We start from the raw sequence: 13022 nt of genomic DNA on the forward strand, positions 1-13022 counted from the left end.
AGCAGGACGCTGTGTTCAGGTGAACTCTTCCCTCAACCCTTATGTCTCTCCACCTGCTTAACACACTTCCCCCCGATTGCTAGGCAACCTAACGACTAACGAAGCAGCCTGAAACAGACACAACTGTCACACACCAACACACGCTATGCACACGTCCACACACAGATGTGTCATGGCATAAGTAGCAGTTTGATGTACGAGACGGACATTGACATGCTGTTAATTGAACACGGAGGAGCCGGGGAGAGGGTGTGTGTGTGTGTGTGTGTCTTCTGATGAGCTCTGGCACAGAGACCATGGCTATCAACAGACTGAGCCTCGATGTCTGTCCAGCATGGAAAACACACACTAAAATAATAAATCATTAAAAAAAATCAAAGCCACAATACTCACAGAGACAGAGAGACACACCTTTCCAAACCCAAGTGAGACTCCTTCCCATCTGGGAACTCACTGGATGATGATCTCCTTCCACTGGAGAGGCCATCTGTGCAGAAACACATATGGGCTCCATCATTACAACAATGATGGAATAACAGATTGGAAAAAATGAAAGAGTTATAATTCAGACTGAGCATAAACCAAAGGTCTATTGTGAGAGGAAAAAAAAATCAACGTCTTGTTTAAGAATGTATTAGTGTAATACGCCTATCTCTCAGCAGTGTTGTTTCAAGTTTCACTACTGATATATTCTGAAGTTCTCCCTTTCCTCTTGAAAGAGGGCGCTTATTTATGTAAGACTTCTTTATTACAGTTGAGTGATCTTGGTTGAAAAGAAACGTCCATTTGGATTGATTTAGCCGTGTTTGACACACACACACAAACAGACACGCGCACATATATATATCCCGGCTGCATGCACCCTCACACACATCCTGACAAGCGCAAACACACCTGTTCCCTGCCCTATCAGTCATTCTGCCTGGGTCGCCTCGCTACATTTCCTCAGCTCATTAGCTCTAATTACGCCTACGTTCTTATTTATTATTTACTCTTTATCATTCACAGTCATGACCCAGTACACATGTGCTCTCACACATTCACACATGCTCACATGTGCACACACACACACACACATGCACACACTCACACACACACGCTCAAACATACACATACACACACACACACATACACACACACATTCACACATGTACACACGCACGCACTCAAACACACACGCTCAAACATACACACACACACACACACACACACACACACACACACATACACACACACACACACACACACAGAGCCTTGCTAAATGCTCCCTATGGAGAGTAGTATTATTCATTACATCAGATGCTATGGAGAAGCATGAAGAAAGAGAGGAAACCATAAGAGGAGAAAAGCAGGAGACATTAACCAAACCTGCCCTCTCTCCCTACCATTCTATCATGTTCTACATTTACATTTACATTGAGTCATTTAGCAGACGCTTTTTTTCCAAAGCGACATACAAGGGAGAGACCAGTCAAGCTAAGAGCAATAAAACCTGGTGTGACAATAAATACTGCTTTTTTTTTTTTTCAATAAATAGCAAACAACATAGAGAGAAAAAGAAGTGCGGGACTGTCACTGCTTAAGTGCAAGTTAAGCCAAGGTGCCAGTTAGGAAGGGAGGTGCTCTCTGAAGAGTTGGGTCTTCAAGAGCTTCTCCAACAGGAATATAATTAAAGTCTTCACATGCTTCCCATTCTGTACGCCAGCTTATCAGTGGGTCCCCCATGAGCGCCCCTTTCACTAGTCTCCGGACCTGACATATGGTATATGTGAGTCTTACTCACTCTTGTTGTTTTTCCGTCTCCTTTTAACCTGCCCCACCACGTCATGGATCACAGACGTTCACCTTACACACCGTTTCCTCATAAATATACTGTTACTTCTTTTGGTTCGTGTCGTGTTTACTTTTGAATTAATACTCCGAGCTGGACGCCTGGAATGTGAGGCGCATTTGCGCTGTTCGCTTGAGCTGCGATATGCAGGAGGTTGTAAATCAGGAAAGCATCAAAAAATGTTTTTGCAATATCCAGCCACGGGGAGAGGCCCAATGGCGCAGACTGATGACATGAACATTGGGTCTCTATTAGACTGAGTTACCTGCTTGAGAGAGTCATGTAACAAGTCAAATGTGGCTCATAATTTAAAATCAAACAGGAAAGCATCTGTACACCCACAGGCTAGTAAGATGAGAGAGCGGGAGAGGGAGAGAGAAAAAGAGAAAGAGAGAGAGAGAGAGAGAATACATTTGCTAATAAAGTTAAACAGAGATATTAGTTTTTGACTGTGAGATTTATAACCTTATGTCCATATGGTGTTTATTATCAAATAATTTTACATGGAAATTATGGCACACACACACACATACACACACACACACACACACATACACATACACACACACACACACACACACAGGCAAATTGAATCACAATGTAAGAATAACTTTATGTCTTTCAGGGGTGTAAGCGAAATATAAAACTTTCCTCATTCTCTCCCCTTTCTCCTCTTTGTCAATAGGGTCAATCTTTCATCGTTGCATCCTTGGGAACAAGCAAAGCACACTTGACCTTGGGAGTGTTTTCTTAGGGTCAGGGCTTTCTCCCTGTACCCCAGTCCACCCCCTTCCCCCCCTCCCCTCCGCCCAGAGCAATGGGGGGTGAGGTGCACCTCAGCCCTACATTTCCCCATTGCCCCCCCCCCCACAGCACTGGGACTTTGCCCTTAAGCAGGAAAGGGGGGCAGTAAACACAGACATTTTATTTCAGTCTCTCCTATTCCTGTTTCTCCTCAGAGATGTATGTGAGAGTTCAGTTCAAATGTTGCTTTTCCTGTGTTCAGTGCAAAAAAAAGGTCTCTACCCCTTCAACTTTCTCTCTCTCTCTCCTCTCTTCTCTGCTCTTTGTTCCTTCGCTCCTTAGCCTCTCTTTCTTTCTTGCTTTCGTCCTGTCCTTTCCTGCTGTCCATCCCCTCCTGCTCAACTCCCCCCCATCCCGCTCTGACATAGGACCCCAAGCTGTGTTCACATTTCAAAGACACAATTATGAGAAACAAAAGACAGCCATTTCTTCTGAGGGATCGAGACCCCAGAAGGTCAGCTCAAAAACGGCTGCTTAAATTCTTCAAACTCAAAGCCATGTCATATTAAGCACAGACATTTTTTCCCTGGCATGGCTATGTCTGAGTTAACACACACACACACACACACACACACACACACACACACACACACACACACACACACACACACACACACACACACACACACACACACACACACACGCATGCACGCACACACACACAGAGCTCTGTCAGAGTTAATGGTTTTCCTTCATGAAGGCTGGTTTTGTGGTAACCCACAGTCCAATCAAGTCATCATAGGAGTTTGAGCGAGCTCCCTCATTCCTCACAGTGTAGTTTTCATTTATGCCCTCCCTGTTAGTGCTGTGCCTCTGACTGCTGCTTTGGAATCTGCTGTTACATTCTGATTATGATGATTAGAGTTGGGTTTGAATTTAGAAACGCTGACCAGGGAAAAGCAACGGGCAAAGGGTAAATTATGTTAACCTTAAAGATGTTCAGAGGAAAGTTTCCCCCCTAAATGCCACTTGGCAGTGTGTGTGTGTGTGTGTGTGTGTGTGTGTGTGTGTGTGTGTGTGTGTTGGGGGGGGATGAAAAAATACTTAGTGTTAATCAATGTGGCTTCCATCCAACAACAACACCCAGTGCACAATCCTCACCTCACAGCAAACTTGGCCAGGCGTGAAAAACACGTACTTTCCAATAATCATTTCCATATTTGATTCGTGTAGTTCTGAAGCTGTCTTGATTTGTTTTTTGTTTGTTGGTTTGTTAATTTGATTGATTGTTTGCTATGCTGCTATTGAGACTGGTCAATGTAGACTTAAGGCTTAAATGCTGGTTTTGTCAATACCATCGGGAACATTTCTTTCCAGCATCAGTCCTTAACAGCTGCCTTTCAGTGTCTCCTGCAAACTTGTTAAGATGCTAGCATGTTTTAGGCCTAATTTAAACATGGTGACAAAAACGGATGATTCATTTTCTCATAATTAGAAATGTTCTCCGCAGGTGTACAACCTTTTCAACCAGCTTGTTTAAATCCGTCTGCGCAAGGAACGAGGGAGGATTAAGACGAGGGGGAGGGTTTTTCTTTTGTGAATATGCCCGCCGCCATTCTATTTGAGCGTGCAGCCTAAATGAGCATAGTTTCCCAAAGAGGCGTAGTACTCTGTGGAGTTATGGTACCCTTAACTCAGCATGTGTGCATGAACTTTAGGCGCAATAAAAGACGTGTCAGACTCACACTTCTTAAACTGGCATTCCTCCGAAGGAAAACGGTGATAGAAAACAGTTGGAAGAAAACCACACAATCGAACACAGAAACGAGTAGCCACGAATTTCTCTTCAAATATACCAATACAAATGAAATGATACACTGCCTTTTAACAGAGGGACAGAAATAAAGACACGAACGACAGAACAAGCATTCAGCTTTCAAGATGTAAAGGATAACGCTAAAGGAGTCCAAAGGAAATGCATGTTAGTGTGTAGTATCCTAGTTCCAATGGAAATGCACCTGCACACACAAGAGACATTTAAGGCACACCCCCATCTAGCGGACAGGGAGTGAATTGCATACTGACGGTCTAGAAATATCGGTCTCTGCATAAGATACGGTTCTCGAACTGGATTCGGTTTTGCGAATGGTTGTTGATATTTGAGCTCAACAGCCAATCAAATTATACCTCTCTCTTCTGTACTTCGGAAGCATTGTGTTGATTGGTTTGGGATTGTATATGTCTCGCTCTTAGCCACTATGTTTTTTTCCCGGGCCAGGACTGTGTAAGAACACTACAATTGTTTTTGGAGTATTAAGACTTAACAGACAGCTAAGACCATGCTGATTTTCACAAAAAAGAGTCGCGGACTTCTCGCGGACTTCTCCTTTAGTAAAACTCAACTGTGATCAATCCTGCTGGAAGGGCAGATCATGTGTGTCTTGGAGTGGAGTAACCAATGAACTGTGGGTGTGTGGGTGTGTGTGTGTGTGTGTGTGTGTGTGTGTGTCGCTGTGTGTGTGTCTGTGTGTGTGTTTGTGTGTCTGTGTGTGTGTGAGAGAGAGAGAGTTTACCTGGACTGGGTTCAAGAGTCTTGCATGGCCAGCTTATTTGGTGGAATTTGTAATTGGTCAATAAACAGTGGTGCCGCATTTCAGGTACTAATTTCTCGGGCAGTGAAAGTGAGGGCTGGTTTCAGGATGACACAGACCTGACAGCTTTACAGCATTCTTTTGGCCAAGGTAATACCAGGACAAGATGGAACATGACAGCTATCCCCCTCCAACGTCAAGCTAACCATCTCCTCCCTCTGTCAGGAAAAATGTCAGAGGGAACAGTTCAATAAGTCCAGCACCAGCTGGGGTTCTTCAATTCAGTTATCACTTAATGTGTTAGAAGACATTGAAATGGAAAATGAGGCAATGCCAAAGGTCAGACTTTCAGAATTGTCTTTTAAAGATTTAGAATCCATTACCCTTTGGAATAAGATTCTTCTTAATCAAAAGGAACAATATATCGCTCTTTTTAAAGTTTTGGAACTATTAACCCTTGAATCTGGATGTGTGGAATTGCAGGTATTATAACTTTTCATAAAACAGTACTAGCTTAGATAAAATGGGTTGAGTTTGGGATCTGGTACTTATTTGTTAGAATTAGTGGGTCTGGAAATAGCACACAAAATGGAGCAGAATTAAAGGAAAACAGGAAAACGCACACTGGGCTTCAGCCATTACCTGAACTCCAGGACAAGCTCCAGGTGCTCTCTGCTCTCTCTTCTCTGTCTCCATACCTGAACTCCAGAACTAGCTCCAGGTGCTCACTGCTCTCTCTTCCATTACCTGAACCAGGTGCTCACTGCTCTCTCTTCTCTGCTCACTGCTCTCTCTTCTCTGTCTATATTACCTGAACCAGGTGCTCACCGATCTCTCTTCTCTGTCTCCATACCTGAACTCCAGAACTAGCTCCAGGTGCTCACCGATCTCTCTTCTCTGTCTCCATTACCTGAACCAGGTGCTCACTGATCTCTCTTCTCTGTCTCCATCTCTCCTTCTTCACTGCTACACACACACACACACACACACACACACACACACACACACACACACACACACACACACACACACACACACACACACACACACACACACACTCACAAACGCTCACACTCATATGCACACAAACACATGCACTCATACAAAAAAAACACACTCACACTCACATGCATACAAACACATGCACTTACACAAACACACACATTTACACTCACATGCATACAAACACATACACTTACACAAACACACACACACATACACTCACATCATGCATACAAACACATACACACACCAATACACACTCACATGCACACAAACACATGCACCCACCAATTTGCTATTTCATTTCAAATATGATACACATCATCAGTGAAATTGGCAATTGACAGCAACATGCTTCCTTTTTCATTCACAAAGACAAATGTAAACAAACATCACACACCATACAAAACATTAAAAATAAATAAATAAAAAAACACCCAAAACATACACCCTCCCACCACAACCCCCCTCCCTTCCCTTACCATAACCCAACCAATTTGCAGTTTAAATATTTGCCATGTTTTTGTCTGTCATTTGTATTCTTCTTTTACTCACACAACCTTCTAAAACCCAAACTCTACTCCACGCGCCTGGCTGGTGTGCAAGGTTAATTATCACAATGATGACGTTTTGCTCGATGATGTTTAAAAATAGTGGCGAGAAGGAGAGAATAGTGACAAAACTGGTACAAAAGGTTCAGACTCAATATATGACACTTGTGTTCATTTCACGTGTGTCTATTCCAGATACCAGAAGTGGGTACTGAAAAGTACATGGTACTCTAGTGCCATCTGCTGGATAAATGAAGATGGCAAGCAGAGCACAACACAGCAAATGTAATCGGTTGCAGTAAATGCTATTCAACAATTTTAATTTAACAAGGCTCCAAGGGACTATCATAGTGGGATACAAAAGAATCACAGGCTGGACAGTAGCAATACAGACAACCTGTTGAGAATCAATGGGACAATCTTGCATGAACCAGGTAATGTTATCCACGATGATAGACATTTCACTTTTTCCCCACTCTGGCTGCGTGGCCTGTCATTTTAATAGTTTTTGTCTTTAAACAAGTTGAATCAATCCTCATCAATCACATGTAAACAATCAAAGTTTGATTGACAAGTCATTTAGCACACATTAAAAAAAATGCAATGTCACTGAAACTGATGAAGCATATGGTTGACACATGAAGATAACTAGTTTAACTCATTTCCATGGTATGTCTTACACAGTATATAGATGCCTATGTGTTTGGGGTAAGGCTCGATATCAGATGATTGTACATACCCTTTTGCATGAATGTGCAAAAGCATTTGCAAAAATTCAAAAGAAGGAGAAATTGCTGTTTCGATGTGTGCGACTGACTAGAAGATGTGGAGGTTGAACAAACAGTTTTGAGAATTTTAATTCTGATCTGAGAAACGTTTTCAAAGCGACCGACAAAAACTGTAATACTGTGGAATTATTAACAGCCCACTCTCATACAGAAAACCAAGACCTGGGAATGTGTGCATCTGTTTTGGTTCTTCATATGTTAAACAAATGAGCGCGACTGTGTATTACAATACTGATGGCACAGCAAATATTTGGCTTCTCCGGGAGGCAAAACTGTGTGAGCGGTTGCTTTTTCTTTCAGCAGTCATGTTAGCACATTCTTTCAGACGCCACAGACTGCCTCTACTTGCCAGGAGTTTTATCTGTTTCTGCAACTGCACTTCCAATGATTTACAGCCCTGCAGCGTCCAGGTTCTGTAGGTAGGCCAAACACAGCACTGTTCTGTAAGTTAGGACCGTCAGGACCCAAAACAGTTGTGCTGTTGAGAGGTTACTGGATAGAACGGAGCTTAATTAGGTGAATCGCTGACCAGTATTCAAGTTCCACTGCTATGCTATCAGGTGAAAGGGAACTGGAACCATAGGCTAGGGAGAGTAAAATAAGGTCTTTTGATTGATGCCCTGACAGTGTATCCAGGGACGGCCCATGCACACACACACACACACACACACACACACACGCTGATGGGTTCTCAAGCTGCCAAAGCCACAAACGATAACAAAAACACATTGAGCTCAAGAACAAATTCACAGCCATGAAAAAATGTGTGTACCTTTTTCACACTTTCCAGGCCGATCATAATCTTTGCCTCTGCCAGGGTCAGCAGAAGTCTAGTATATTCTTGCATAAGCTGTCTCTGGTCATCTAGTCGATCACCCGGTGCTAGCTGTCCATTACTCAATATTTACTTCTCAAGACATGTAATGGCAGTTGATAGGGAATGAATGCTTTTAAAATATGTTTTTAAAATTATGCTTTTGCTATGGGCTATTTTAACTATGTTTTTTTCTAACAATGTTTGACTGAAGCACTCTGAGATTCAGTTTGAATGTAGAGTGCACTACAAACGTAATTCATTATTATTATAATTATTATTATTGAATGTGTTAGAAAAACAGAAGACCATTTTTAGGTTATTACCCTCATAACTCTAAATTCCATTCACACATTGCAAGTCAAATATTTAACACAGACTGTACACACATGAATGGGATTATGAACAACCTAAAACCATAAATACAATTTAGCATCACCAACTACCCCGGCAGTTTATGTATACCAGACAATGTACAGATCAAACACAGTTGTACAGACAAACTATCCCTTCTTATTTCTTGTCTCTTGTCTATACATTTGCCTAGTTTTGCTTTTATCATTCTGCTAATGACTCAAGAAAGTGTTTCAATTTCCCTTACGTAAAAAGGAAAGCTTGATTGGAACTATTTTCAAAATGAAATAATTGAGCAATCGTCATCCTTAAAATCCACAAGCTCATTCATTGTTTGTACCACTAGGGGGTAGTAATTGTCACTGCTTTTTCTACACTGTTAGATATTATAAATACTCGTTGGAAATCCAATCTTGCTTCGATTGTGATGTTCACATTGTGGAACAATTTAATAGAAAATTAATGCGGCCCATAATTTATATGTGTTATTAAATATGGAACACAGAAAAAAGCTCCCTTCATAACTGCTAGATTAAGGCAATGTAAGAATGAATTATTAATGCAGAAAATTGGCTTCAGCCAAATCAGACTGAGAACTCGTCATGCATGGCAACAGATCAGTGCAAGGTTGATGAGACGGGTGAGTTTCCCATGATACAGATGGGATGCCGTAGTTATTACAGAATTCTAATTCTTTCATTCATTTTGTTTCTTGTTGGTTACAACCGACCTGTACAATTCCTGTTCAGGACCTGGTACCTTGAACACATAGCCTATACTCACATAATAGTTACAGTATAATACCTGCACTTTATATACTTATCATGCCTCACTCCTACCTCAATTGCTGCTATTCAATTCTGTTTATATTACAATTCTGTGTCATATTCTAACTTTTACTGTACATATCATATTTATTCACTTATTCCACCCTACATTTGCACATACTCTTTTATTGCTATTTTGCACTTCTGGTTAGACGCTAAACTGCATTTCGTTGTCTCACTACTCTGTGCAATGACAATAAAGTTGAATCTAATCTAATCTAATAATGACGAAACATTCAGTCTTCAGCTGTCTGGGGTGCCATCCTTCTGATGAACAAGACCAAGAATAATCCGCCAAACGTTTTATACCAGTGAATTATACCCTTCTTTCACTTTCCAAATTACAAAAGCAGTCACACTTTGATATTATTTTTGGGCATTTGTATTCTGCATGTAACAGCAACCACCTGAGTGTATCATTAACCACATTTAAATTTTCATGCTTTCATGTTTGATGTATATGGTCCAACATTGACACAGGATAGTGCAGCCTGTACTGTTATGTTAGTAGTATCTTTATATGTATGAAGGACAAAAAACTTAAATCAAATTAACTTTAAAAGCAAGAGAGAGTTAAAATATTTGGCCTCTTTTTTTTTTTACATGGTACAAGGTCGATGCCACATTTTTAATGAAAAATAAATGAAAGTACATATAATTTTCATTTTAATCACATTATGTTTTTAGAGCCATTGTATCCAACAAGGACTTCATCCGTGTTCCTTGAGTAATTATCAATACCCCCACATGTGGGTCTCAAAGCATGTTTGAAATGAGAGCTGAGAGACAGTTATTGCATTCATTTGACTCTCTGCACAGCAGCCAATTATCACCCACACTTCACATAATGAAAAGATTATTTGTTCAGTTTCACATGGCAGAGTAAAATAGAAGCAGAAATTCTCTTTAACTCTTTCCTCTCTAAATAGCACACGATTGGCGTTTATGCAAATTCATTATTACTGCAAAAATGGAGAGCTGTGAAGAAGAAAAAAAAAGATAATTTTATTTGTCTTTGGGAAAACCTCATGGTCAAAAGTCAAACACATTTTTGTTCATTCACAGTATTAATATTATTTTATTTCGCATATCGTTATGTTAAAAACTATTTCATGTATTCTTAATAAACAATAGTTTTGTATGTATAGTACATATTTTTAAGATTGCTGTTGACAGTAGATATTTGTTGATATTCATTATACCCATTGACCATGCCTTCAGACAAAGGACATGAGCCTTAATGCTGGTTTTGACTATTTTTCATCACAGGGGGGGAGGGGAATGCAAAAATGTGTAATTTTTTATTTTAATGAAGTCCATGACCATGGCAATCATGCAGGGGTCCGAGCTGTGTTCTCAGTTTCTCTATATTTTCTGTGTGTATGTGTGTGTGTGTGTGTGTGTGTGTGTGTGTGTGTGTGTGTGTGTGTGTGTGTGTGTGTGTGTGTGTGTGTGTGTGTGTGTGTGTGTGTGTGTGTGTGTGTGTGTGTGTGTGTGTGTGTGTGTGTGTGTGTGTGTGTGTGTGTGTGTGTGTGTGTGCGTGCGTGCGTGCGTGCGTGTGCGGGTGTGGTGATATGGACACTCTCACCGTCTTACTCTCCCTGCATGCATTTGGTCAACTTGACCTTCTTTATCTACTTGCAAAAGTAGGATAATGAAATTAATCTCATTTCATTTCTAAATAAAGGTTGATCCTTCAGAGGAAATCTGATTATTGAAAGATACAAGTGCAAAAAACACGTTAGGTAGGGTTAAAGCACTGACAAGTGCTCACAAGCTCACAGATATCAGAAATACATTTCATACACCCATTGACTTGACTGTATTTCGAGTTGTACCAAATACAGGACACCGATGTCAGTGGTCCCTAAAGGCTGGCCCTTTAAATTGTGCTTTCTTCACCTGTGACTTGGTTGGTTTTATCTATGCATCTTTTGTAAACAACCTTGTTAAAGGTTTAGGGCCTAAACCTTTAACAGGGTTGTTTACAAAAGATGCATAGTCCCAAACCAAACCCCGTAATGACTTGCTGTAAACGCACATGTACCATTATACATCTGATTAAGAGAACAGAAGGCGGAGAGGTATCGTGCTAGTTTATGCTGTCTGTTTGTATATCATGTCCAATTTGACACATTCAACATGAAACATCAAACCCAAGATTACTGTCTACTATTACTGTCTAGCTTTTTCCCTTTGCACTTTGAAGCCATTTTAACTGGTCCCTACACGTGCAAATACACAGAGTACAAATCCACCAAGACCTTCAAAATTACCGTGGACCGTTACCATGGCAAAGGAGCTGCAAAGATCAGAGGGAAATATCCTAAGGGAGTGAGTCTGTGTTGTATCTATTATTATTCTAGAAGTCATACTGAAGCCGAAATGGCAGCAGTTGACCTTGTGAAATCTTCCAATTAGTGGCAGTTACTGTTTAGTTGCTGCATAGCATTGCAGTGTAATAGCCACAGTTTAGAGTATGAAAACATGACCAAACTTCCACTGAATTATTTTATGAAAGTAAGATGGAAACCATGGAGACGGATAGAAAAGAATGCAGGATACTTTGGGCAAACTTTGTTATTTGTGAGGGAGTATATGTGACCTCTGCAGTGAAACTATAATATGTGGAGATTATGGTGTCCTTGACCAAGCAATGAATACATTCCTGTCGTACAATTGATCAAAGTCTGTTGCTAGGTCTCTGCCTTTTTACTTACTTCTTTGTCCTTCCTCTTCGTCCCTGACGCACTCTCTCTCTCTCCTTAGAGTTTTGTAATTGAAAAATATACTTGTAATTCATCATGAGCAGAGAATTCAGATCCCACAGGAAAAACGTTAAGACTATCCTCCGTGTGCTAATTTGGAGAAACTACTAGAAGGCTGGCCCCTTTAATTTGTGCTTTCTTCACCTGTGACTTGGTTGGTTTTATTATACAGGCTTCACCTATTGAAGCTCATCACAGATTTCAAGTTTATGAGGCATTTACAAGTGGGTGTGACCTTTGTCCCAGTGTGTGTCTCGGAGTCACACTGGATCCTAAACACCCTCCCCCACCTTCCTCAGGCATGGTCGCCCGGGAGACCAGGAGGAGACACGAGCTGAGCTGAGATGAGCCGAGCTGAGCTCACACCATTGCGATAGACACATCAATGCATGAATAATAATCTCAGGCACAAAGAGATCATACATGCAGCTTTTGTAGGCAACACAATGCCACATATAGAGCCAATGAGGTGGTAGAATATGAGCTTAACCATAACTGATAATCACTGCATGCTCCATTGCTGTTATATTTGCGCTCGTTTATATCAAAAAGGCTGGTTTGACCAAATGAATAATTTGGTAATGTCTCTCACACATGTACACTGAGGGCGGTGGTTGAAGGGGGAGGGGAAGGTTTTCTGTTTGATCACCCCCACAACCACATAAAGGAATAAGATTAGCTGTTTCAAAAGCAGATGAGCCATGGTTGATTTGCGTCACAGGGAGCATGAAGAATTGTACAGTGTTGGGACA

The sequence above is a fragment of the Sprattus sprattus genome (assembly GCF_963457725.1).
Source record: "Sprattus sprattus genome assembly, chromosome: 20".
In the NCBI taxonomy this organism is placed as follows: domain Eukaryota; kingdom Metazoa; phylum Chordata; class Actinopteri; order Clupeiformes; family Clupeidae; genus Sprattus; species Sprattus sprattus.